Genomic DNA, 24,716 nt, shown 5'->3' with positions numbered 1-24,716 from the left:
ATATCTGGACCAATTTTGACAATACCAGTGGTATCTCCGTTTTCAATATTTTTGAAAAAGAGAGATCATTTAATTGGCCAGCCTCAAAAGGCAGCACAGAACAGGGACAAACGGCAAATTCATTATGAAAAAGAGGGGGAAATAAAGCAAAGTGAGAAAAAGGGGGAAAGTCATAGTTAGAGTTTAAAGAAAGGGCACATATGCAATTGTCCCATAAGATTAAGAAGACACTGTGCCAGTCGCAGCAATGGGCAAGCCAGTTAGAGCAACACAAGCCACTGGCTGTCCCTTGTTGTTGGAAGCAAATTTCGGCTCGTCTGGTGGCATTTGGATGCCAGTTTTTTCTACTCGTCCCTCTGACAGAGCAAAACATTCTGTAATCTCAATTTCAGTTGCCCCTTGGGGTGGATCAGCCCTTTTGAGCAGAAGAACTTTTGGCCTGTTCTGATGTTCCTTAACTGCCTGTACCCAAGTTCCTTTAACATCAGTGTTGAGTTCATCAAAAAGAACTACTTCCCTCAGACGTGTAAAGCCTTTGATCTGGACAATGCACTGGTCATCCAGATCTTCACAGAGCAGCTGAAGTGACATGAGAAGTGGCAAAGCACCATCTTCAACCTTCGGAAATGTTGGATGTTTCACCACAAAACACAAGGAGCGCAGGTTCGGCAATGCCCTGTCCCTAAAGGTGATCTCTTCAAGTTTATCTGCAGTCAGCTTGAGGTACAGCAGGTCTTTCAAATTACCCAAAGCTGCTAGAAGATCAGCTGTCAATCTAGTTGACTGAAGGCATAATTCCCTGAGTCGACGAAGTGCTGTGACAAACTCAGGCAATTTCGGTAAGTTACCCTGTAATTTCAACGACCTAAGATAGCAGGGAGCCTCCAAGCCTTCTAGCAAGTCTTCGGAGCATCCTTCAGAATGGACTGACAAAGAACGAGGGTCATCCGCTGGGTCCTTTACATCATGAATGAACTTCTGTATGGCCTTCTTAACATTAGTCAAGCTACTACTTGTTGCGGATGACTCACACCAGATTTTCACCTTTCGTAATTTATTCATATGAACCATAAGCTCTGCAAATCCTTCACTTCCGTCGACAAGAAATCCGGATAACGTCTGTAACTTGCATTGTCCTGAAGAAATAAACTTCTGCAGTTGACTTTGCACTACTTTATTTGGAAGCTTGAACTTTCCAAAGAGATGAATTAAATTGGGCAGTTGGATGACTTCTAGAGGTAGGATCTTTACATATGTTCTCCTTAGATCAAGCGTCTCCAAAAGTTTCAGCTTTTTTATCTCCTTGGTAAGGCATGCAATCTTGCCCCCTAGGCTTAGATATTTTATAAGTAATAGGTTGCATATTTCTTTGAGATGATCATTTTGCAAGTCAGTACATTGTTCTAGATCCAAGACTCTCAGTAGTTGATACTTTTTTAGAATCCAGAATAGCTTTACCTGCCTCCCCAATGACTATCAGAGATCTGACAAGGGATAGATCAAATTCCAGATTGGTGGAATCTGAAATACTGCTGTCATGGAGAGAAAGGCGACGAGCATGTTTGGGTTGGAGTTTTCCCTCATCAAACAAAGCAATGATGTTTTCGGAGAGAGACTTGCGCACAATGTACTCGTGCATCATGCCATAAGGTTTGCATGTTTTCACCTTCATGTTGTTGCTTACATCAATGGACTGGATGATGCTGCGGTCCATGAGCTCCCTGAAACTTTGAGCAGCTGGATCACCGCATAAAGTTGATGGTACCACAAATCCCTCAGCTAACCATCGCCTCATTAGCCTTTTTGTCCTGACTCGATAGTCGCTGGGGAACATAGCAAAATATAGCAAGCAAGCCTTGAGTTCATGGGTTGGAAGGCTGGTGTAGTCATGGGTCAGCACCTGCTGCATTCTCTTCAATGTATCGTCGCTGTCCAAATGACAACGTACGTCCTTGCAGACACCTTCCCATTCAGGTTGTTCAACTGAATTTCTACTTTGAATGAATTGGTTGACCATCACATTTATCCAACATTACCTTCGGATCCGACTGCGAGGAATCTGAATATTCCTGCAGACACGACTCCTTCAGTAACAGTTGCTTTGAGCATTCCTCATCAAGTCTTCTCATTTTGCGCACGTAGCCATTGGTGGAGCTGCAGGTATTCGCCACTGACTGGAATTTCGTTGTGACCACTATTCTGCTGCTAATATCTTGTAGTCGCGGGAAGGCGGATTTTATACGATTCCACTGATCCGCTGATAAATTTGTCATCAATTACAATGAAATACCTACATTAATTTGAATTATGGACAGAGAGACAATAATATTAGTTTCCTTATTCCACAGCCACAATAACCAATGTGTGCAGGGAGATGAAATATTTCTTCATGCTGAAAATTGCATTCTGCATCACATATATCAAATATACTGTCTGTCCAGTAAAAAGTTTTTTAACACATGCTACTTATTTTAGGTACGGATAAAATATACATACTTGTGGATATACAGAATTTTTATTATTCTTGTACACAAAAAAAAATTATCCGTTGCTGACATAAATGAACAACTCATGTTGCGCCATCTAAATTGGCAGAAGTTGTGGTAGATGCATCCGGTTTGGGCATAGCACGACAAACATAAAATGAAACATAACAGACAAAAAAGTAGAAATTTTGTTACCTCTTGGTCTTTAGATAGTTTCTGAGATCAATGCTAAGCTGGCGGGCATCAGAGTTAACCCGTGGTGGCTCATGCACTTGCCGGAGAATCTCCATTAACAGCGCCTCCGGATTCCGTTGCCCAGCGGAAACCCATGCTCTTTTCTCAAATTGCCTGCCGACCTCATGTACTGTCGTACAGCTCTTGGGCAAGAACAGTCTTCCCCAATCCACAAAACCCAACGATCGAGATCACGTTCAGCTGATTCCCTTGGGCGCCCTTCCCCTCTGCCAAGTGCTCCAGAAGCTCTTTCAGAGGCGCATCAATGCCGACCAGATCTTCTCGAGCGATGAGACGATCCGAGGACGATGAAGGTGGCTCGCGATGGGACGGACGGGGCACTGGGTATCTCTCCTTGCGCTGGTGGGCTTCCTGCAATCTTCTCTTGAGTCTCTTTATCTCCTTGGCTGACTGCAAACGGGATCTTATCCTGCTCCCAGATGTGTGATTTATACGGTACCATGGTTGCTGTTCCTTAGAGGCACGGTACATGATACAGTCTATGCAGTCCTCGATTTCCTGAGCCAATTGGTGCAATTCTTTGACCTTGAAATGCAATGTGAGATCATCCTTCCCTGCGAGCTGCTCATCAATGGCACCCGTGATCATAGGAAGCTCTTACATCAGGAAATGAACATCCTCTTCGAAGCCCTTGTACAGCTTGTATTTCTCCTCCGCTAGCATGAACAACCTCGCCACGAGTTTCTTTACGAATACACTCAACAGGCCCGCGTCCATCGGTCCCCCGTTCGTTCGTCGTTTCCCCACAATCAGATGCAGAGCTCTGACGGCTGTGGGAAGGATGATGGATGAGTTAGCATGCACACAGATTCACTAGTGGGAACATGCTTCCGCTTACTGCGAATTGCCAGAGGACACATTTTAAACATGGAAATGTTAGTTACCTCTGTACACCTTCAGTTAATATTACCATCATGCATATAATTTTTCCAGAGATTAAGAAAGTTCTAATTTGCATCTGAAGTACCATATTTCCGGTGATGAATGCCCAGAAAAAAAAAAGAGAGGCCACGCTACGGACATGAAGGAAAGAGAGGCCACCACTCATGTCTTTTACTCTTCAACTCGAATTTAGGTGTTTATTTATTTTTCTTGTGAAAAAATGGCCTAATTCTTCCTTGATGTATCTATATCAAGTACCAGAGTGCAGCCAAAAAATGATGAAGATCAGTGCTTGTGTTCCGGCTAAGTATGTTACAAGTCTGTTCTTTCCAAATCTCTGGTGTTTAACTGGCTATTAGGAAATGGAGGCTAGTGGTCATCCTTGCATTGAGGAGATGTCAAAACTGATTTTCTTTAAAAAAAGTAGTACAGACGCAGATACTTACATACACGCACCTAGCAAGTATACAGCAGTTTTGGCTATTTGCTAAGTTGCTATAATGCTAGTATGATGTATGCTACCTTCCTATTTGTTGCTTGCCTCTGCCTGTATGATTATTATCATGCCAGGATGTTAAATCTTAAATATGTGCATTGAGACCATTAGGGCCAGGGCTGGGGGCTTATTTTCAGCTAAGCTTTTTGGGGCCGGGGTGGGGAAGGGGTTGAAAGTTTTTTCAGAAACATAAACGCAATGACTTTGTCAAGATATATCTGTATCATGTACCAGAGTGGAGCCAAAAATGCATGAAGATCGATGCTTGTGTTCCGGCTTGATGGGTGCTGGAGTTCTTAAGTGCAGGCTGCGTTACTGTTCTAAGTGACAATAATACAGACATATAGTTTGCTTGAGCATACATGGTCAGGGGTTTGCTGCAGCACAGTGCACCCATATCCTGGCGAAGCTAGGCCGAGTTCTGACGGTTATAACAAGGTTATTGCCTCAGGCAGACCATGAATAATACATTTTTGATGTTCTCCATAGGAGAGGTACCTAATGGAAAAGATGCAAACTAAAAAACTAAAACACAGATAGATTGAGAACAAAACGAAGAAACAACACAATCCTTAATTCTAATCAGGAAATCACACCTAAATGCAAATTAAACATAGTTTCTCTTTAGTGAATGAGTAAGAAAGGAAGAAATAGTAATGAGAAAAAAATCAGAGAAAAACACCATTATAGCAGTGCTGAATTAGAGCTTGTATATATATTTATATGTTAAGCCAATTTGCATTTGAGATTGCATTCCATATTTAAGACAATGCACATTCAGATTTAGCCGTCCTCACAGAAGAGAAGAGGACACTGACTTTTTAAGGGGAAATCAGTTCATAAGCCTTGGATTCGTCGAAGCAGTAACAGATCGAATCCAAGGCTTATGAACTGATTTCCACAGAGGGCCGGCTAGACGACGCCTCATGTTTAGTCGAGCATAATCGATTGCAAGCAGAAGGAAGAACGAACCTGCCTGACGCAATCAGCTGCAGGGTAGCTTGAGCTCACCGCTGGGCATCGTCAAATCCAAGCTCCACGGCAACCGATCGGCGATACCAGCTTCACTGTCTCAACGGGAAGAAGGCCACAGACCTTGTTGGCATCGACGAATCAAGAGGTGAACTGATCAGGTGGCTCAAGCCGCTCAGCAACGCCGGCGATGCCGAAGAGCGGCTGAAAGTAAAAGTAGTATCCATCCTTGGACCTGCCGGTGTTGGTAAGAGTACGCTTGCCCGAGAAGTGTACCGTGAAATTGGAGGGCAGTTCGACCGTCGAGCCTTCGTGCGGGCCTCAAGGGTGCCTGATGCAAGGAGGCTGCTCCGGAGCATGATCTCTCAAGTCCGGCGCCATCAACGACCCCCTTGGGGTCTCCCTGTGCAAGAGCTCGTTGACAACCTTAGAACACATCTTCAGCAGAAGAGGTATGTATGTTAAGCTTGTTCTTTGGTACGCTTCTGGATCACTAAACAGATTCATCTCAATTAACTAGACTTGTGTACACAACTCCAAGATTCAGATTCATTATATTCTGTAGTAATAGCAGCTAAGCAGCATAGGAAATTCTGACAGCAGAAAGATGAAGAAAAATGTGAAAATGAAGAACATAGATCTGACTATTGATGTGAAGCTTATCGTTTTTCTTCTAACAAACTCCGTGCTTGAAAGGAAATGTTTAAAGCGTGTTACAATCCCCCATTTGTTTGGACTTGAGACCCTAATTGCCTGAGCCCAAATCAGCTTCGGAGCTTACAAACTATGCATCCAAGTTTGTCAGACCAAATGGTAGTGGTGGTTCTAGTTTAAAACGTATACTGGAACAGAAGGCAACCAATGCAAAACATCATCTTTATGTTTCATAGTTTTGGCCTTGCTCCATTGTGGTATTTTCTGCACTTTGTGTATATTGGTCCTGCCGAACATAACTCTTATATATTTTATAAAAAAAGCTCTTATATTTGGATTATTCGGCAGGTATTTCATTGTTATTGATGGTTTATGGGAAACAACATCTTGGGATATTATCAGAAATGCTTTTCCGGAGGGTGCTCGTTGTAGTAGGGTATTGATAACGACAGATATTGAGGAGGTTGCTCTGGAGTGCTGTGACTATCAATCTAATGCAGGTAGTACTTGGGCACCTGGGTCAGTGTTGGAGATGGAGCCGCTGAGCATAGATGACTCCAGGGACTTGTTCTTCAACAGTCTTTGGTTCCGAGCCTGATTTCTCTGAAGAACTGAAGAAATATTCAGAAGACATTATAAGAAAATGCAGTGGTCTGCCACTAGCAACCACTATCATAGCTAGTGTTCTTGCATGTCAACAGGACAACCCAGAGCTCTGGAGCCATGTTAAAGAATGTTTGTCTCCCATAAATAATCTTTCTTCGGAAGACATGCTAAAAGAAATAATAGGCCTGAGCTACTATAGTCTATCTCAACAATTGAAGACATGCCTACTATATTTTAGTTTGTATCCCGAAGGGTATACATTCTTGAAGACTGATTTGGTGAAGCAGTGGACTGCCGAAGGTTTTGTCAGTGCAGTGGCAGGTAAAGATGCCAACGAAGTTGCAGAGTGCTATTTTGATGACCTTGTCAGCAGGGGACTTGTGCAGAGTAATCATCTCAGTCTCGCAGATGAAGTGGTGGTCTATACAGTGCACTCCACTATATTTGACGTTATGAGGCGCAAGTCCGTAGAAGAGAATTTCACCACGGTAATAGACTACTCTGAAACTATTCCAAAGCTCTTTGCAAAGGTCCGGCGTCTGTCTCTCAGCTTCAGCAATGCTAAATATGCAACCAAGCCTGCAGGCTTCACACTATCACCAGTTCGATCACTCACCTTTTATGGACTAGTTGAGTGTCTGCCTTCCATCATGGAGTTTAAGCTGCTTCGAGTTTTAATCCTTGAATTTTGGGGCGATCGAGAAATGTTCGACCTAAGTGGAATTTGCATATTCTTGCAGCTGAGGTACTTCCGGGTTACAACTGACTCCATTATAAAGCTACCGGTGACGATGCGAGGACTAAAATATTTGGAAACACTGGAAATATATGCAAGTGTATTGACTGTTCCAACCGATATTGTTCACCTCCCGAAACTGCTGCACCTACACCTTCAAGGTGATTTAAAGCTGCCCGATTATGTTGGCCAACTGAGATCCCTACGCATATTGCAGTCTTTTGACCTGAGCAGTAATTCTGAAGACAATGTACGGACCCTTGGCGAGATGACGAACCTGCGTGGCCCGCATATAACCTGTTGTACAGCACAGTCTGACCATCTGGAGAGAAACTTGATAGCTCTAGCCTCTTCGATTGGGAAACATGAAAACCTAAAAACTCTTACCCTTGCTCCAGGAGTTTCATGCCCAAGCATTTACACAGACTGCTCCGCTTGTAGTATCTTCTCCACCCGTTTTTCTTGAGAAACTCAAACTGTTGCCTCCCATTTGCCACTTTTCAAGACTTCCTGAATGGATTGGACAGCTCCAAAAGCTAAGCATTCTGAAAATTGTTGTTAGGGAACTTAGGAGGGATGATGTCAACAGAATTGCTGGATTAAAGGAACTCAATGTTCTCTCATTGTATGTCAGGCAACCAACTGGACAAAGCATTATCTTCAACAGCGCTGCATTTCCAGTTCTGAAGTATCTCAAATTCAGATGTGGTGTTCTGCGCCTCGCCTTACAGGCAGAAGCAATGCCAAACCTTCGGAGGCTCAAACTAGAATTCAATGCCCACAGTGGAGAGCAGTACGGTGATATGCTCGCCGGCATCGAGCACTCAAGAGATCGTTGTACGAGTTGGGGCAGCTCCCGGTGCAGAGGAATCCGACAAGATGGCCGCAGAATCTGTACTCAACGAAACCATTAGCAAGCATTCAAGGCATCTAAGCTTCAGCGTACGAAGGGCTAACTCCTTTGAGGAAGAGTACGTGCCCATATTTTCCTCAAAAATTCTTTGAAGTCTTATAAATAATAATATTTGTCCTTTCGATTGCTTTTTACCAACATAACATAAGCAATCCTTTTTTAAGGTTAACAGTAGAAGTGAGAATTATTGTTTTTAATATGTTTTCGTCAGTACTGATTTTGTAATTTGAATCACTAGGATATATATTTAAAATCCATATGAACGATTATAGTATTTGTGGAGACAGTTTCATTATCTTGTCATAAATAACCAGTAAACTGTGTGCACAATCATTTAAATTCAAAAATGTGTTTGTATCAGTTATAGGTGCACGACCAAAATATATATCTTGAGCGAGGTCACTCTTTCGTAATTAATGGTAGAGTTTTTATATGTTTCTCTTTTTTAGCACTAATGTTGAGATTTATTTGAACTCAAGGAATGAAATGCTTCCAATATCACAGCACGTTATGTTCATATTTATAAGAATCATAATATTATTAACATATAAGTAATAATCAAAGTCATATCTCGAGGAGGGTAGTTTAACCAAAAAAATTAATTCAAAAGTCAAAACATTGATTTGTGAACAACCTTGATGGCCTACATTTGCTTGGTATGTTTTGGATGTCAAACGCCAACTACAATCTCTAATTATATAATTCTCCAATTAATACTAAAGTAGAAACCATGTGATATGTTAATTGTTTCTCTTCTTATCCCTAACTGTGTTTAACCAAGTGGGTGCTATTTTCACAGGATTCCTCAATTTTCTGATCCGGCTCCAAGTTCGTCCCATTTAGGTAGTTCTATTTCACTCCACACAAAAAATAACAAATTTTATTTTGTAGGAAAAACATATTTTACAGATCAGGTTAGTGTTACATTGAAAGTTATATAAAGAAAAGGTAGACAGAAATGGCCACACAATTGCTCTAATAGTTTTGAAAATATAGTTTCGTTTTCTATATCCATCTCTCAACAATGTATTCAAAATATGGTTGCCTGTCTATGATTAAAATAATGTATTTTATTTTATAATTTCAATTTTAACATTTGAAATATAGGTTTACTAATATACAATGGTAATAGCTCTAACTAATCTAAGCCATGTAGCCTTTTCTATTAATTATTGAGAGGCTATTATGATTTCTCTCTCTTACTTTTCAAACTCAGGGATGTTTGTCGTTGTTGATTGAATTCCAACTCTTGTTTCTATTCATTATGTTAAATTCATGTTTGTCATCTGTGTGCTCTTTATCTTGTTCATAACTACTATAACTTAAAACTCAACTTCTACATGGAGAACAAAATCACTTTAGGGGTTGACTAGACCAACTGAAAGAGTTCGAGGTATTAAATCGAGCCTAAATTTGGTTTGGAGGTTTAGCAGAAAAAATGGATGCTGGAATAGTAAAATAGACTTTTTCCTTTTCACAATTTATAATTTTACTGAAGAACAACTAAATTTCCTATTCTGTTACTCTTTAAATTTTTTTCAGATGAACTATTGATGAATAGGCCTACTATGGTTGATGTCACTGCTCAACCCAATGAAATCGATGAGGTTCAGGAAGTGTCCCTTAGCAGTGAATGCAGGGGGGCAAATGATCCGGTCAAACAGACAGACCAGGTACGTTTGACAATCCATGTAATAGTTCTATTTGTTAAACATAGAAGTTACATTAGAAATAAAAATAGTATTAGAACACGTACATTAAAGAAGTGGAGATTTACAAAACCACTAATCCACATGCATGGACCTTGGGTACCTGCTAAATCACCAATCAGTGTTCCTTACGTCTGAAAACAAGGAGTATACTAGTTGTTAAATCAATTTTCCAAACAACTGCCTGATAACAATTATTTGTTACTCTGCTGTACCAGCATCAAGGAGTTTCAACAACTGCTCGTAAGGCTAAATCTGCAGGTAGATCTGCTAGTCAGAACAAGAAGGGAGATCCGGAAGCGCTCTCCAAGGATCCACCATCAGCTAAAGCTTCTCCCCCGAGGACTGGGTCAGATCAAGTGGTGCAAAAGTCCAGGAATAAAAGACGTGCACACAGAGCTGGAAGACTTGTACTCCAAGCTGGGGTTTCATCTCTTTCATGGGAACACAGGGGTTCACCAGAAAGAAGCCGTGCAACTGCACTGACCAGACCTGGAAGGTCCAACGTGAGATCAAGTGGCTGTGGATATGAAATGGTAACCTTAATTTTGTTCAAGTACTACAACATAACTAAATTATCCTTATCATACACTTAATTGGAGGGGAACTGAAGCAATAAAGTTGAAACTTCTATTTGACGTGTGTCTCATCTGCATCATTTCTGAAGAGATGTGCTGTTATTTTTTGCACATACAGCCTGAGAGAGAATCACCTGTGCCAGCGTTTGGAGAATGGGATGGATGGGATGGATGGGATGAGACCTTTGTAAGTGAAGGTTACACCGACATATTTAACAGAGTGAGGGAGGAGAAACAGTCTAGCGATGCCCCAGCTAGGACCAGTGGTGCAGCTTATAACCGCTCTGATCAAGGCCGCAAATATAAACTGGTGAGTGAGTCCACTTCAAACTTATTTCCATGCTGCTGATTTGAACTATATCTTGATCCAATATACAGATTAGAGCATTTGTTGTGCACATGCCTCATATTGTTTCGAGTTTTCATGCTTTTTGATGTCCTTCTGAAAACTGAAAATGGCTACAACTTAATTTCAGACAAGGGCCATTGTAACTCTTAAGTAGTTGACTCATTAATTCAACTGCTTGATGCACCGTTAATGATTTTAGCAATCATTGCCCCATGCTTACTTCTGCAATAACTGAAAATTTGACTAAACTCAAGCAAGCCATGGCGCAATCTACATGAGTTTAATCGCTGCATTATGGTTTCTATACTAACTATTGGCTACCATTGCATTTTTACTTTGTTTAGTTCCAAGTAATCACCAGTACATTGTTTTTCAACTGATGTAGCATTTGTTTGGGTTTGTTCCCGAGGGCAACTTTGGCAGTTGCTTCTAGAAGTAGCTTTCCATAATTAAATGGTGTTAAGTGAAACATTTTACAGTATGCTGGAAGAAAAATATTGCAGAAGCATATTTGATTCACAATCCTGCTCTCTTGCAGGGCTGCTCATGCTGCGTGTGGTCCAGAAACTAATAGCCATCCTGTAGTTGAAGATTGGATCAGCCTGTGCTGATTGTACCGTTCTAGAAGCGGATGTCCACGGCCAGCAAGAAGACGGTGGCAAAGGTCACAATGTACTGAAGGAGGCTTAAGGAGAGCGAGAAAAGCCCTTGCCAGAAGACCACAGGGCAGAGGGTGAAAAATTAGTCCTTGTGCAAGCTCCAGCTCCAGGGTGACTACTTACTAGGTGGGAAATAAGGCGCAACAAAAAAACATTGTCGAGCTTACTAGATTTAGTACTAAACGTGACCAGAATCTTTTTTACGTTGACAAAAACCACTTCCTTTACCATGCATAGGATGGGGATCAAGCATTCCCACCCACAGAAAACCACTTGAGCCCAAAAATTATCTTCCCAGTTCACATCCCACGTTGCCATGTTAAGTACGTAATTCGGATCAGAGATCACAGAAGAACCGGAACTGAAATGGAGAAGTCTAAACTCTGAAACGTGGGTTATTTAATTATTTGCCATCCTTACGATCCTTATTTTATCTTCTATATATTTACCACTCCTCTACGTATTGTTGGAAACAATAAGAGTTTCAGTTTTAAATTAAACCGAAGATAAATCATGACCATGACGAAAAATGCGTACAGAAAACGGATAGATCTAAACATGCTCAAAACGTAATTTAAGATAAAATATTGCAGCAGCAATATCAACCCTAACCAGATCATACTAGGTATGAAACGCATAGTTAGGGATAGAAAACCGTACGTGTTTTGTGTGACTGGAATAACCAGACAAAGATGACGACGGCGATGATCAGCACCTCCGCGCGCTTGACGACGTCGAGTCGCGCCCCACTGACGAGGAGGTAGACGAGCCGTGGTGATGAGGACGCAGAGCCGATGTGGAAGCGTTCGAGCAGTCGCGCAGAGCGCTTCCCAAAAACCTTATTCGCCCTCTCCCGCTGCAGGATCGCTGAGGACGAGGTTCCGGAGACCTGCTCTCCCGATCGCCGGTGCACGCCGACGAACGGGATGAAGTAGCGTACACGGCGGCGCAACAGGCGGGTTGAGGCGTATTGTGTGTTGTAGGTTTTCTCTACGTTGTTATTTTATCTGTGCCGGCACCCGCGCGTATTTATTAGGAGAACTGTTAGGGTTTTGGCGTCCCAAAACCTAGTCGGTTACGAGTCCCAAAAATCCGCACGTGAAATCCGTAACAGATTTAAAGTGGCAAAAAGAAAGGAAGCCGCTGGGCTTTCTACAGCCTTTTACCCGAGACTGGAGAGCCGATTCATAGGAAACAATCGGCTCTTTCGCCCGAGTCTGAAGAGCCGATCATGGGAATGATCGGTTCTTTTACAGCCGTAGCAGTTCGCCCGAGATCGAAGAACAATCGGCTCTTTCGCCCGCCCGAGACCGGAGAGAGCCGATCGGCTCTTTACCGGATCGGCAAAAAGAAGCCGCATGCCCGCAAGGGTTGGACCCGGATTTTGGCGGACCATTCACGCGCACGTCGCGTGCGCGCGCCCTTCGCCCGAAGCCCGAGCCCGAGCCCGAGCCCGAGCCCGGCGAGGCGAGCGAGCGCGCGCGTGTGTTCTTCCTTCTTCCTCTCACCCACACTTGCAAGAGCACGGAGAGCATCCAACTATTTAAGTTAGGTTCCCTCCACCTCCACTAGTAAGGTGGGACTAACTTGTTGCCATGCACCTATGCACTAATGGGCCTTTGAGATTTTACAGGAATTATTTGGATTTACATGGGCTAGGCCCAAATATTCCAACAATCCCCCACCAGATCTCAAAGTCTCATTAGGACTTTGCCTCAACCCACTGTTGTTTGATATATCAGTGTTTCAATGGAGACTGTTAAGTTGAACTTCCATCTAGAACAGCAAGCTACACTCATTCACAACTTGAACAATGGACTAAGCCTTGAATTGCAAGTTTTGTGCAAATGAGTTTCACTTACAGTCAAACTGATACTTGACCTCCAGTAGGCTACTTCGCGGTTGGAGCATATCGGTCGTACTCCCTGGTCTCTTCACGAGCTTAATAGAGATCACCTGATTCTCGCAGACTGCGACCGTCCAACAGTTGGGCTCACATAGGTGTATTCTTTCAAAAACGTTCTGCAGGATAACGTCTTTGCTAATTAAAGCCAACAGAATACATTAAGGCCAACGCCAACCTGCCATGCAGAAAATGAGATTATTGCATCCTTCTCGAGTGAGTATAAAAGTTTACTCTCATGCTAACCTCTAGCTTGTTCTTCCTAGATCCTAATTCACGGGATCTCCGATCACATAGGTTGGGTTACCACTCAGGAAAAGCTTATACAGGTCTCAAACCCATCTCCTTGGATGCACTGTCTATCACATTACGTGACAGCCCCTTGGTAAACGGATCAGCCAGATTTTTCTCAGTGTGGACATAACCCACAGTGATAACTCCGGAGTTTCTCATTTTTCTAACTGATTTTAACCGTCTCTTAATAGGTCTTGAAGACTTCATATTGTCCTTTGAACTGTCTACCTTGACAATCACAGTTTGATTGTCACAGTTCATCATTATTGCCGGCAATGGTTTCTCGACAATAGGTAAGTCCATCAAGAGCTCACGAAGCCAATCGGCTTCCACTGTAACTGTATCTAGTGCTGTGAGTTCTGCCTCCATAGTAGATCTTGTCAGGATCGTCTGTTTGCATGATCTCCATGAAACAGCAGCACCGCCAAGAGTGAAAACGTATCCACTAGTGGCATACAGCTCATCTTGATCCGATATCCAATTAGCATCACTGTATCCTTCCAGTACTGCAGGAAAATCGGAATAGTGAATCCCGTATTCCATAGTACCCACCAAGTAGTGCATTACGCGCTCAAGCGCACGCCAATGATCATCTCCCGGATTACTAGTAAACCGGCTCAACTTGCTAACAGCAAAAGAGATGTCAGGCCTCGTTGCACTCGCAAGATACATGAGTGAGCCAATCATCTGTGAATATCTCAATTGGTCTCTGCCAATTCTTTTGTTCTTTCGAAGGATCAAGCTTGGATCCTAGGGAGTTGGACTAGGTTTGCTATCCTTATAGCCAAACCGATTCAACATTTTCTCCACATAATGAGATTGCGTAAGGGTAATCCCATTCTCTCCCTTGATCAGCTTGATGTTGAGAATAACATCAGCCTCACCATGATCTTTCATATCAAAGTTTTGACACAGGAAAATCTTGACCTCGTTGATTACATCAAGACTAGTGCCAAAAATCAGTGTGTCATCGACATACAAACACAATATAACTCCTTGACCCCCACCATAGCGGTAATACACACATCGATCAGCCTCATTGACACTAAAGCCTGCTGATATGAGTGTTAAGTTGAATTTCTCATGCCATTGCTTAGGTGCTTGCTTCAGACCATACAAAGATTTATACAACTTGCACACCTTGTTCTCATGACCCTCTACTACAAACCCATCAGGCTGTGTCATGTAGATTTCCTCTTCCAGCTCTCCATTGAGGAAAGCTGTCTTAACATCCATCTGATGGATGAGAAGACCATGCGAGGCAGCCAGGGAGAGTAGCACACGAATAGTGGTCAATCTCGCAACAGGTGAGTAAGTATCAAAGAAATCTTCGCCTTCTTTCTGGGTGTAACCCTTAGCCACAAGACGAGCCTTGTACTTGTCAATAGTACCATCAGGCTTAAGCTTCTTCTTGAACACCCACTTGCAACCCACAGGTTTGCAACCATGCGGTCTTTCGACCAGCTCCCAAGTTCCATTGGAGAGAATGGAGTCCATCTCGCTACGGACAGCTTCTTTCCAATCATCCACATCAGGAGATGAGAATGTCTCAGTGATTGTTTTGGGAGAATCATCTATGAGATAGACAGTGAAATCATCACCAAAAGACTTTGCAGTCTTTGGCCTCTTGCTCCTCCTAGGAGCATCACTGTGAATCCCCTCATGATTTGATTCATGTGTGTGTTCATCATGCTTAGAAAATTCAACAGATTCAGGAGTTGTATTCACTGTTTCATTCATAGGTGATGAAGTTATAACATGCGAGTCTTTCATAGGAAAAATATTCTCAAAGAAAGTAGCATCACGAGACTCGAACAGTGAATTTACATGCATATCAGGCACCTCAGATTTAACTACTAGAAATCTATAAGCAATGCTATGATGTGCATAACCCAAGAAGATACAATCCACAGTTGTAGGTCCTAACTTGCGTTTCTTGTTGATTGGCACATTCACCTTGGCCAAACAACCCCAAGTGCGCAAGTAAGAGAGTGAAGGTCTTCTCCCAATCCACTCCTCGTAAGGAGTCTTTTTCTTATTCTTCATGGGAACTCTATTCAGGACATGACATGCAGTCAATACTGCCTCCCCCCACCATACCTTAGATAATCTAGCGGTATCTAACATGGCGTTAACCAAGTCAGACAACGTGCGGTTCTTCCTTTCGGCAACCCCGTTTGACTCGGGTGAATAGGGAGGCGTCCTCTCATGAATAATGCCATGTTCCTCATAGAATAAGTCAAAATCGTTAGAGAAATATTCACCTCCTTGATCGGACCTAAGTCGTTTGATCTTTTTCTCAAGTTGGGTTTCTACTTCAGCCTTATAGATTTTAAAGTAGTTAAGAGCCTCATCTTTCGTTTTCAGCAAGTACACATAGCAAAATCTAGTTGCATCGTCAATCAAGGTCATGAAATATCTTTTTCCACCTTCTGTTAACACGCCATTCATCTCACAGATATCTGAATGGACGAGTTCTAGAGGTGCCAAATGTCTCTCCTCTGCTACCTTGTGAGGTTTTCGAGGTTGCTTAGACTACACACAACTATGGCACTTAGAACCTTTAACTATGGAAAAATTCGGAATTAAACTCATGGTGGAAAGTCGAGACATAGAGCCAAAATTTAGATGACATAAACGCGAGTGCCAAACTGATGCATCGCTCTCATTTATTACATCTGAAATTAAGTTCACAGACTTATTGCAGTAATCTGAGACTGAAAAACGGAACAAGCCTCCGCACTCATAGCCTTTACCGATAAATTGTCCACACTTAGACACGACAAATTTATTGGACTCAATCACTACTTTAAAACCATCCCTACACAGAAGGGATCCACTAACTAGATTCTTGCCGATAGTAGGGACATGCTGCACGTTCTTCAGCTGCACGATCTTTCCCGAAGTAAGTTTCAGATCGACCGTGGCAACACCACGAACAGTAGCATGCGACCCATTGCCCATCATCACGGTAGAATCCCGAGCGGTCTGGTAAGAAGAAAACAAGGTAGCATCAGAACACACATGAACATTTGCACCAGTATCAAGCCACCAACTAGTAGATTGAAACACTGAAAAAACCGAAGGTATAGAATTATACCCACTGGTTTCCACTCCAGCCATGGTGACCGTGTTCACAGTCTTCTGCTCAGGTGAAGGCTTCCTTCCTTTGCGGTGTGGGCACTTTTTTGCCCAATGATCAGTAGATCCACACACAAAACAGCCTTGACCTTCCTTAAATTTCTTCTTCTTGAAAGTAGTTGTAGGCTGCGGCTTGGTCTTCTTTCCCTTGCCCTTGCCTTTGCCATGAGACTTTTGCACCATGTTGACACTAGCCTGGCCCTCAGCAGCCTTAGATCGCGCATCCTTGGCCCGAGCTTTCTCCTCAACATCAAGAGATGCTATCAGATCAGACACTGATATCTCCATCCTCTTGTGTTTGAGAGTAGTGGCAAAATCCCTCCATGAAGGAGGCAACTTGGCAATGATGCCACCAGCCACAAACTTGTCGGGTAGGTTGATCTTGAGGTGCTCAAGCTCTTTGGCCATGCACTGTATCTTATGAGCCTGCACGACTACAGATTTCCCATCGGTCATCTTGTAGTCATGGTACTGCTCCATGATGTACAGCTCAGCGCCAGCATCTGTGCCGCCATAATCGGCTTCCAGGGCGTCCCACAACTTTTTAGCGTCTGTGTGATGAAGGTACACGTCCTGTAGACGATCTACAAGTGTACCGATCACAGCGCCCATAAAAAGTGTGTTGGCCTCAGTAAAGGCCTTCTCCTGATCAGGGGTAAGAATCCCCTCAGGTTTGCCCTTAGACACCCACAGCACGTTCATGGCAGAGAGCCACAGAATCACTCTCGTTTGCCATCTCTTGAAGTGCTCGCCAGAGAACTTCTCGGGCCTCAGAGCATCAACAAATCCAGCCATGAAACTGAAATTCCTAAAATAAGGTTTTTGGATTGTTGGAAATAATAAGAGTTTCAGTTTTAAATTAAACCGAAGATAAATCATGACCATGACGAAAAATGCGTACAGAAAACGGATAGATCTAAACATGCTCAAAACGTAATTTAAGATAAAATATTGCAGCAGCAATATCAACCCTAACCAGATCATACTAGGTATGAAACGCATAGTTAGGGATAGAAAACCGTACGTGTTTTGTGTGACTGGAATAACCAGACAAAGATGACGACGGCGATGATCAGCACCTCCGCGCGCTTGACGACGCCGAGTCGCGCCCCACTGACGAGGAGGTAGACGAGCCGTGGCGACGAGGACGCAGAGCCGATGTGGAAGCGTTCGAGCAGTCGCGCAGAGCGCTTCCCCAAAACCTTATTCGCCCTCTCCCGCTGCAGGATCGCTGAGGACGAGGTTCCGGAGACCTGCTCTCCCGATCGCCGGTGCACGCCGACGAACGGGATGAAGTAGTGTACACGGCGGCGCAACAGGCGGGTTGAGGCGTATTGTGTGTTGTAGGTTTTCTCTACGTTGTTATTCTATCTGTGCCAGCACCCGCGCGTATTTATTAGGAGAACTGCTAGGGTTTTGGCGTCCCAAAACCTAGTCGGTTACGAGTCCCAAAAATCCGCGCGTGAAATCCGTAACAGATTCAAAGTGGCAAAAAGAAAGGAAGCCGCCGGGCTTTCTACAGCCTTTTACCCGAGACTGGAGAGCCGATTCATAGGAAACAATCGGCTCTTTCGCCCGAGTCTGAAGAGTTCGAGCCCGGCCCGGCGAGGCGAGCGAGCGCGCGCGTGTTCTTCCTTCTTCTTCTCACCCATACTTGCAAGAGCATGGAGAGCATCCAACTATTTAAGTTAGGTTCCCTCCACCTCCACTAGCAAGGTGGGACTAACTTGTTGCCATGCACCTATGCACTAATGGGCCTTTGAGATTTTACAGGAATTATTTGGATTTACATGGGCTAGGCCCAAATATTCCAACACGTATAAGGCTAACTATTTGCCAATTTTGATGACGTGGCACTCCAAGTCAGTTAGCCAGCATGAAACGAGCAAAAACCATGTACCCTGTGTATCTCAGTATACGCGCCCTTGTGTTGGGACCCAACACCCATCCTCTTCCACCTCCATTATCTTCTTCCTCCATCTAGGTCTTGAAACTCCCGCGCCGAGCCGGCCCCACCCCGGCCCGCACCACCGGCGGCCCCAGCGACGGAACGAGACAACTCGCGAGCGCGTGGCGATGGAGCGGCGGGGACAGCAGCCTGAAGACGCGGAGCCGCTGGGCAAGGACGGCGCTGGCGGCCCTCCTCACTCGCTGGCATACAGCACGGGGGGCGTGGTGGTAGCCGGCCTGGTGGCGTTCGTGGCGCTGCAAGAGCGAGGACGTCTGGCTCCGCGTCGACGACGTACGGCGGCTCCACTCCCCGCGAACGATTGGAGGAGCAAGAAGCCCACTCACGTCCTGCTGTTCTCGTTCGAACTCAAGCCGGATCCATCAAGAGCAGAGCTGACGCCTCGTGCGCACCCCCTCCAAACAAGCAAAGGAAATTAAGCCGCACTGCACCCCCACCATTGGCCATGAGAGACGAGAGAAGCAAATGAGCAGGCGTGCTTGCTTTGTAGTCCTGCTCGCTGGTGAAAGGATAAACGAGAATCGAGAAGCCTTTGAGATGCTAGCTTGTTTATCTTAAGGTTGGCATCAAGGATGTTGGGACCTCAACCACGCGGTCCGCTCCGAGCAACGCCTGCGAATGCCTCCGACGGGCCGCCCGCCACGCCTCCTCTCACGCCTCGCGCTCCCGCTCCCACCTCCCACCGAGTACTTTCTCACGCACAACGAATAGTTTATCTAAACTAGGAGGGGATGAACAGATTCACACATTTAAGATTGTTCGCACTACACTAGAGCTCCGATTGGATTCCGATCGCTGCTGAGAGCTTAATTTGATTTAAGTAGATATCCCAAGGGGATAAGGTGCAATGAAGTGGTGTTGGGTATAAGACCAAATGCAAGTTAGGTGAGAAAGGAGCCTTGGTGCACGGGCTGCATGCAAGCAGTAATTGCAGCGTGCCACTACCTACGACTAGTTTGTTTTAGCCTAGGTACAGCCTACACAAGGGTTAACGCTCCAACAATTCTCCGTCTAAGCCTTGTCTGCCTTGAGCGAGGGTACTTGGATCGTCCCGATCCTGGATCACAGCTCTTGAAAAAACTTTACTCGTCCGAGTGCCTTCCTCAGGATGTCAGCGAGCTAATCCTTGGTATTGATGTAGTCGGCGTCGATGAATCCTTTCTCGATGCAGTCGCGAATGAAGTGGTACCTCAACTCGATATGCTTGCTTCGCTCGTGGAAGACGGAATTCTTGCTCAGCGCCAGCGCCGACTTGCTGCCCATCATGAGCTCCACGCATTCGGCCTTCCTTCCCATGAGTTCACCGAGTAGTCGCGCAAGTCAGACCGCTTGAGTTGCTGTCACGGTAGCGGCAACGTACTCTGCCTTGCATGACGACAGAGCCACCACTCGTTGCTTGAGTGATTGCCCGGGCACTTTCCAAGGTAGAAGAGGTTGCCGCTAGCTATAGTGCTCTTGCGGTTGTCGATGTCGTCAGCGTGGTCGTTGTAGCCAGCCAACCAAGTTGTTTGGGTGGACTTCTCGTAGCGCAGGCCATAGTCGAGCGTGCCGTTGACGTAGCGGAGGATGCGCTTCACCGCCTTCATATGCTTTTCAGTCGGCCTCTCCGTGAAACGACTCGCAGATCCAACCGCAAAGGCCAGATCTGGTCGCGTGTACTTGGTGGAGTCGACTTCCGGAGCGGTGCTGTCGTGGCTAAGGCGCAGCCTTTCCTCCATGGGCGTCTGGGTAGGGTGGCACCCCTCCATCCCGCCAATCTTCATGACTTATGCGGTGTACTGTGCTTGGCTCACACTGATGTGCCCGCTCTTCTGATGCACCTCAATGCCAAGATAGAAGGATATAAGCCCGAGATCACTCATCTGAAATTTGCCCTTCATCTCCTTCTTGAACTTGTCGATGGCCTGCTCAGATAATCCGGTAATCACCAGATCGTTGACATAGATACCGAATAGTAGTGACTCCCCGTGCTTGCCACCACCTCGCCTGAAAATGGCGTGCTCGTGGGCACTCTGTTTTAAGTCGAGTGCTTTGAGCGTTGAGCCAAGCTTCGCGTTCCAGGCCCGCGGCGCCTGTCGTAAGCCATATAGGGCCTTACACAGTTGCAGCACCTTTTCTTCCTCCCCTAGGACAACGAACCCGGAGCCTGCTTGGCGTAGACCTCTCCTTCAGATCCCCATTCAGAAAGGCCGATTTGACGTCCATGTGGTGGACAGTCCAGCCCTCTTGGGCTGCAAGAGCTAGGAGCACTCGCACCGACTCCATGCGAGCCACAGATGCGTATACTTCATCAAAATCGACGCCGGTTTGCTGAACAAAGCCGCACACCACTAGTCACGCCTTGTGCTTGATGACTTTGCCCACCTCTGTAACGCTCCAGTTCCAAATATGGATCAGTTCTACTTACACTTTCATCCTCGCTTCACGTAAAAGGGCTAACCCGAGGGTTAAAATGCACTTGGCACTTGGATTTATATGTTGGTGAGGCTCACCCTCAACTAGTAAGGTGGGACAACTCACCACACATGCCATACCACTCACACTTGAGCCACTAGTGGGCTCAAATTCATCCTTGTTGGGCCGGAATATCACAAATACCCCCCCTAAATGACCCAACATCCTCATCATCAACATACCCGCACACACTAGGGCAATCAACCAGAAACTTTCCCTCTTAGCACACGTTGTCCATACGTCTAGTACCGGCACACATACCATGCCGTGTGACCACACATGGGTCCACACGCGCCATGCGTCATATGTCCGCGTCCCTAGCATGCACACGCTCGTGTAACCGCGAGGGTCGGCTCTGATACCAATTGTAATGCCCCAATTCCAAATATGGCTCAGTTCTACTCACATGTTGAGTAAAACACGCACTCGCACCAACCTCGCTTACACTTTCGTCCTCGCTTCGCATAAAAGGGTTAACCCGGGGGTTGAAATGCACTTGGCACTTGGGTTTATAAATTGGTGAGGCTCACCCTCAACTAGCAAGGTGGGATAACTCCTCACACATGCCATGTTACTCACACTTGGACCACTAGTGGGTTCAAATTCATCCTTATTGGTCCAGGATATCATAGCCTCGTCGCGCTTCAGCTTGAACACCCATTTTAGCCCAATGGTCTGGTGCCCAACTGGGAGTTTAACCAACTCCCAAGTCTTGTTGCGCTCAACCGAGTTGATTTCATCACGCATTGCCGCCCTCCAGGCTTCCTCCCGCTCTGCCTCAACAAAGGAGCATGGTTCCCCCGTGCTGGTGAGCATCAACTCCACCTCCTCGAACTCTACTTGCTCAACGTCTGGGTGCGGCTCACTGAGCAAGTCTTCCATTGTGCGATAGCGCAATGGGTCATCTTCGTGGTCGTTGTCGATAGCGCAATGCGAGTCGTTGCTGTCGTAAGTTAGGAAAGAACTCGGAGCAGTGCTCGAAGGTGAATCAGCACTTGGAGCGGCCTCTCGAGTACTTGGGAGTACCCTCCCGAGCATTTGGAGTGGCCTCACGAGTACTTGGAGTAGCCTCACGAGTACTTGGGGTACCCTCGCGAGCACTTGAGGGGCTGCACGAGTACCTGGACTGCCCTCACGAGTACTTGGAGTACTCTCATGAGCACTTCGAGTCACACCAGCGGGAGCAGAGGGAGTCGGGGAAGCAGTCGGGGGGGAGGGGGGTCGCATCACCCCAGAAGTACTTGAAGTAGAGCTCATGGTACTCGAAGACATACCGGGGGAAGTCGGAGAAGCACTTGAGGGGGTAGCTGACTCCCCCCCCCCCCCACAGCCACCGCAGCTTTCACCAGATACTCGATGATGAAGTCGGAGTTGCACCCGGTGTCATCATCTTCCTCCTGCAACCAGTTCCAGCCGTGATCTTCATCAAACACTACATCACGCGTTGTGTGCACACGCTGTGTTAATGGGTCCAGCACCCGGTAGGCCTTGACTCCTTCCTCGTGGCCGATGAAGACGCTTGGGATTGCCCGGTCTTCAAACTTGCCGTGATGCCTGAGTTCCTTTACGCATGCCAGGCATCCAAAGGTGTGTAGGAACTGGACCGCCGGCTTGCTTCCATGGCACGCCTCATATGGCGTCTTGTCGGAGAGGGCCCGGGTGGTCAAGCGGTTGAGGAGGAACACCGTCGTGCTCACCGCCTCTACCCAGTAGATAGCCGGCATGCCCCTCTGCTTCAGCAGGGCACACACCATTGCCACCACTGACTGGTTGTGCTGCTCCACAACGCCGTTTTGCTGCGGCGTGTGGGGCGCAGAGTGGTGCTGCTCCACACCATGGCCAGCAAAGTACTTGGCGAAGGACGCCGACGTGAACTCACCGCCATTGTCGGTGCGGAACACCCTCAGCTTCCTCCCGCACTTGTTTTCCGCAGCCGCCTGGATCTTTTTAATGGATTCCAGCACGCTGCTCTTCTCTGCGAGGAAAGCAGCCCACATATACCTCGTGGCATCATCCACCAGTAGCAGGATGTAACGCCGGCCTCCTAGAGTCGCCGGCATGATGGGGCCGCACAAATCGTCGTGTACGAGTTCGAGCGGCTTGTCCGCCCTGTACTTGACCTGCTTGGGGAAGGGGGCGCACTGGTGTTTGGTAGTGACACAGACGTCACATAGCTGCTCAACGTGAGCCAGGTGTGGCAGCACGCGCACCATGCTCCTCCGCCCCATCTGTTGTAGGGCGCCGAAGTTGACGTGCCCGAACCGGTCATGCCACCGCCAGGCAAACTGGCCTCGCGACCTCCAGTCACAGCATGTAGAACCTATTCCAGCTGCGGGGAACCCTTGCCAACAGCCGGCTCTCGCGATCATGGATCCGTAAGACACCATCTTCGATGTAAATCTTGGACCCAATCTCGTCAAGTTGCCCAACTGAGATGATGGAGTTGCGCAGCTTCAGGATGTAGTAGACCCCATCCAAGGCCTTGTGTTTCCCATTCCTCCTAGAGAAGATGACGGTGCCACAACTATGGATGGCCACAACCGCCCCATCACCGAACTTGATCGAGCTGCGCATGGCCCGATAGAGGTGGGAGAAGACGTCGCTCCGCCCCGTCTGTCAGACCCAGGGCCACGGGACTCTGTAGATAACATAGTTTAAAGAGGTTTAAGAGATTAAGTCCATCTTATCTCTTATTCATCTCGTTTATCTCTTATTTATCCCGTTTAAATAGGAGATAAAGCTAACCGATACAGAAGGAATCTGCTCAAGATATGTTCTGGTACGATTCCTTGGCTGGTGTTGGTTAGGATCCTTGTAACCCTGGTCTCCAGGATATATAAGGGGGGACAGGGACCCTGTCAAAACAAGATCTCCAGAATCATTCTACACCAAAGGCAATACAAACCACCACACAGGACGTAGGGTATTACGCGCCTCGCGGCCCGAACCTGTCTAAGTTTTGTGTTCCTTGCACCTTCGAGTTCCTGATCTCGGCGTCTCCTCACCTAAACTTACCACTTTGGGCATACCCCTCGGTGGGCAGCCGGTAAAACACCGACAGCTGGCGCGCCAGGGAGGGGAGCACGTCGAAGATCCACTGGCGAACTCGATGGCATCTTTCCAATTCACCAGGTCAGTACCTTCTCAGGGTACAACTTTTGTTTTTGGCTCATGGGTCTGCGTTGCAGATGGCGAGGGTGATTTCCGTCGTTTTCTCGTCGACATGAAGCCGAAAACCCCCGCGGCGTTTTCTCAAAGCGACCTCAACAAGTTCGTCGATGATCTCAACGATTTGTCAATTCGTGGGTCCGTGACGAGGATTGAGGAGGAGTCTGCTTCTAGCACGACTTCATTCGGTGCCGCAACAACTTTCCTTGGGTTGGACTTGTTCCAATCTGAGAACTAGCGTAGCTGATCACGACTCGGCCAACGCGATTTGGTCACTGATCTTCAGGAGCCCAACGGCTCCGAGTCCCTCTCCATATTGGAGGAGGACTTGGATTCTCTACTCCAAAAGCCTGAAGCCACCGTACGTTGGGGGGCTTTGGGTTGTTTTGGCGCCAACGGTCTGATGATCACCTCCACTCCGGAGGGGCGCTTCGTGCATTGGAAGGGCATGAGCCTTTTCGATCTACTTGAAGTCGATGATCGACTTGTGGC

The 24,716-nt window shown here is 46.2% G+C and overlaps 2 pseudogenes; one reads left to right on the top strand and one right to left on the bottom strand.

Moving 5' to 3' along the window:
• Positions 1–219: 219 nt before the first annotated feature.
• Positions 220–3,458, bottom strand: LOC112902610 (annotated as a pseudogene).
• Positions 3,459–4,577: 1,119 nt separating this feature from the next.
• LOC112902609 lies at positions 4,578–10,722 on the top strand (annotated as a pseudogene).
• Positions 10,723–24,716: the final 13,994 nt, after the last annotated feature.

The sequence above is a fragment of the Panicum hallii genome, chromosome 8, assembly GCF_002211085.1.
Source record: "Panicum hallii strain FIL2 chromosome 8, PHallii_v3.1, whole genome shotgun sequence".
Lineage (NCBI taxonomy): Eukaryota > Viridiplantae > Streptophyta > Magnoliopsida > Poales > Poaceae > Panicum > Panicum hallii.
Note: the sequence above shows the minus strand (reverse complement) of the source record. Positions and strands in the feature narration are given on the sequence as shown.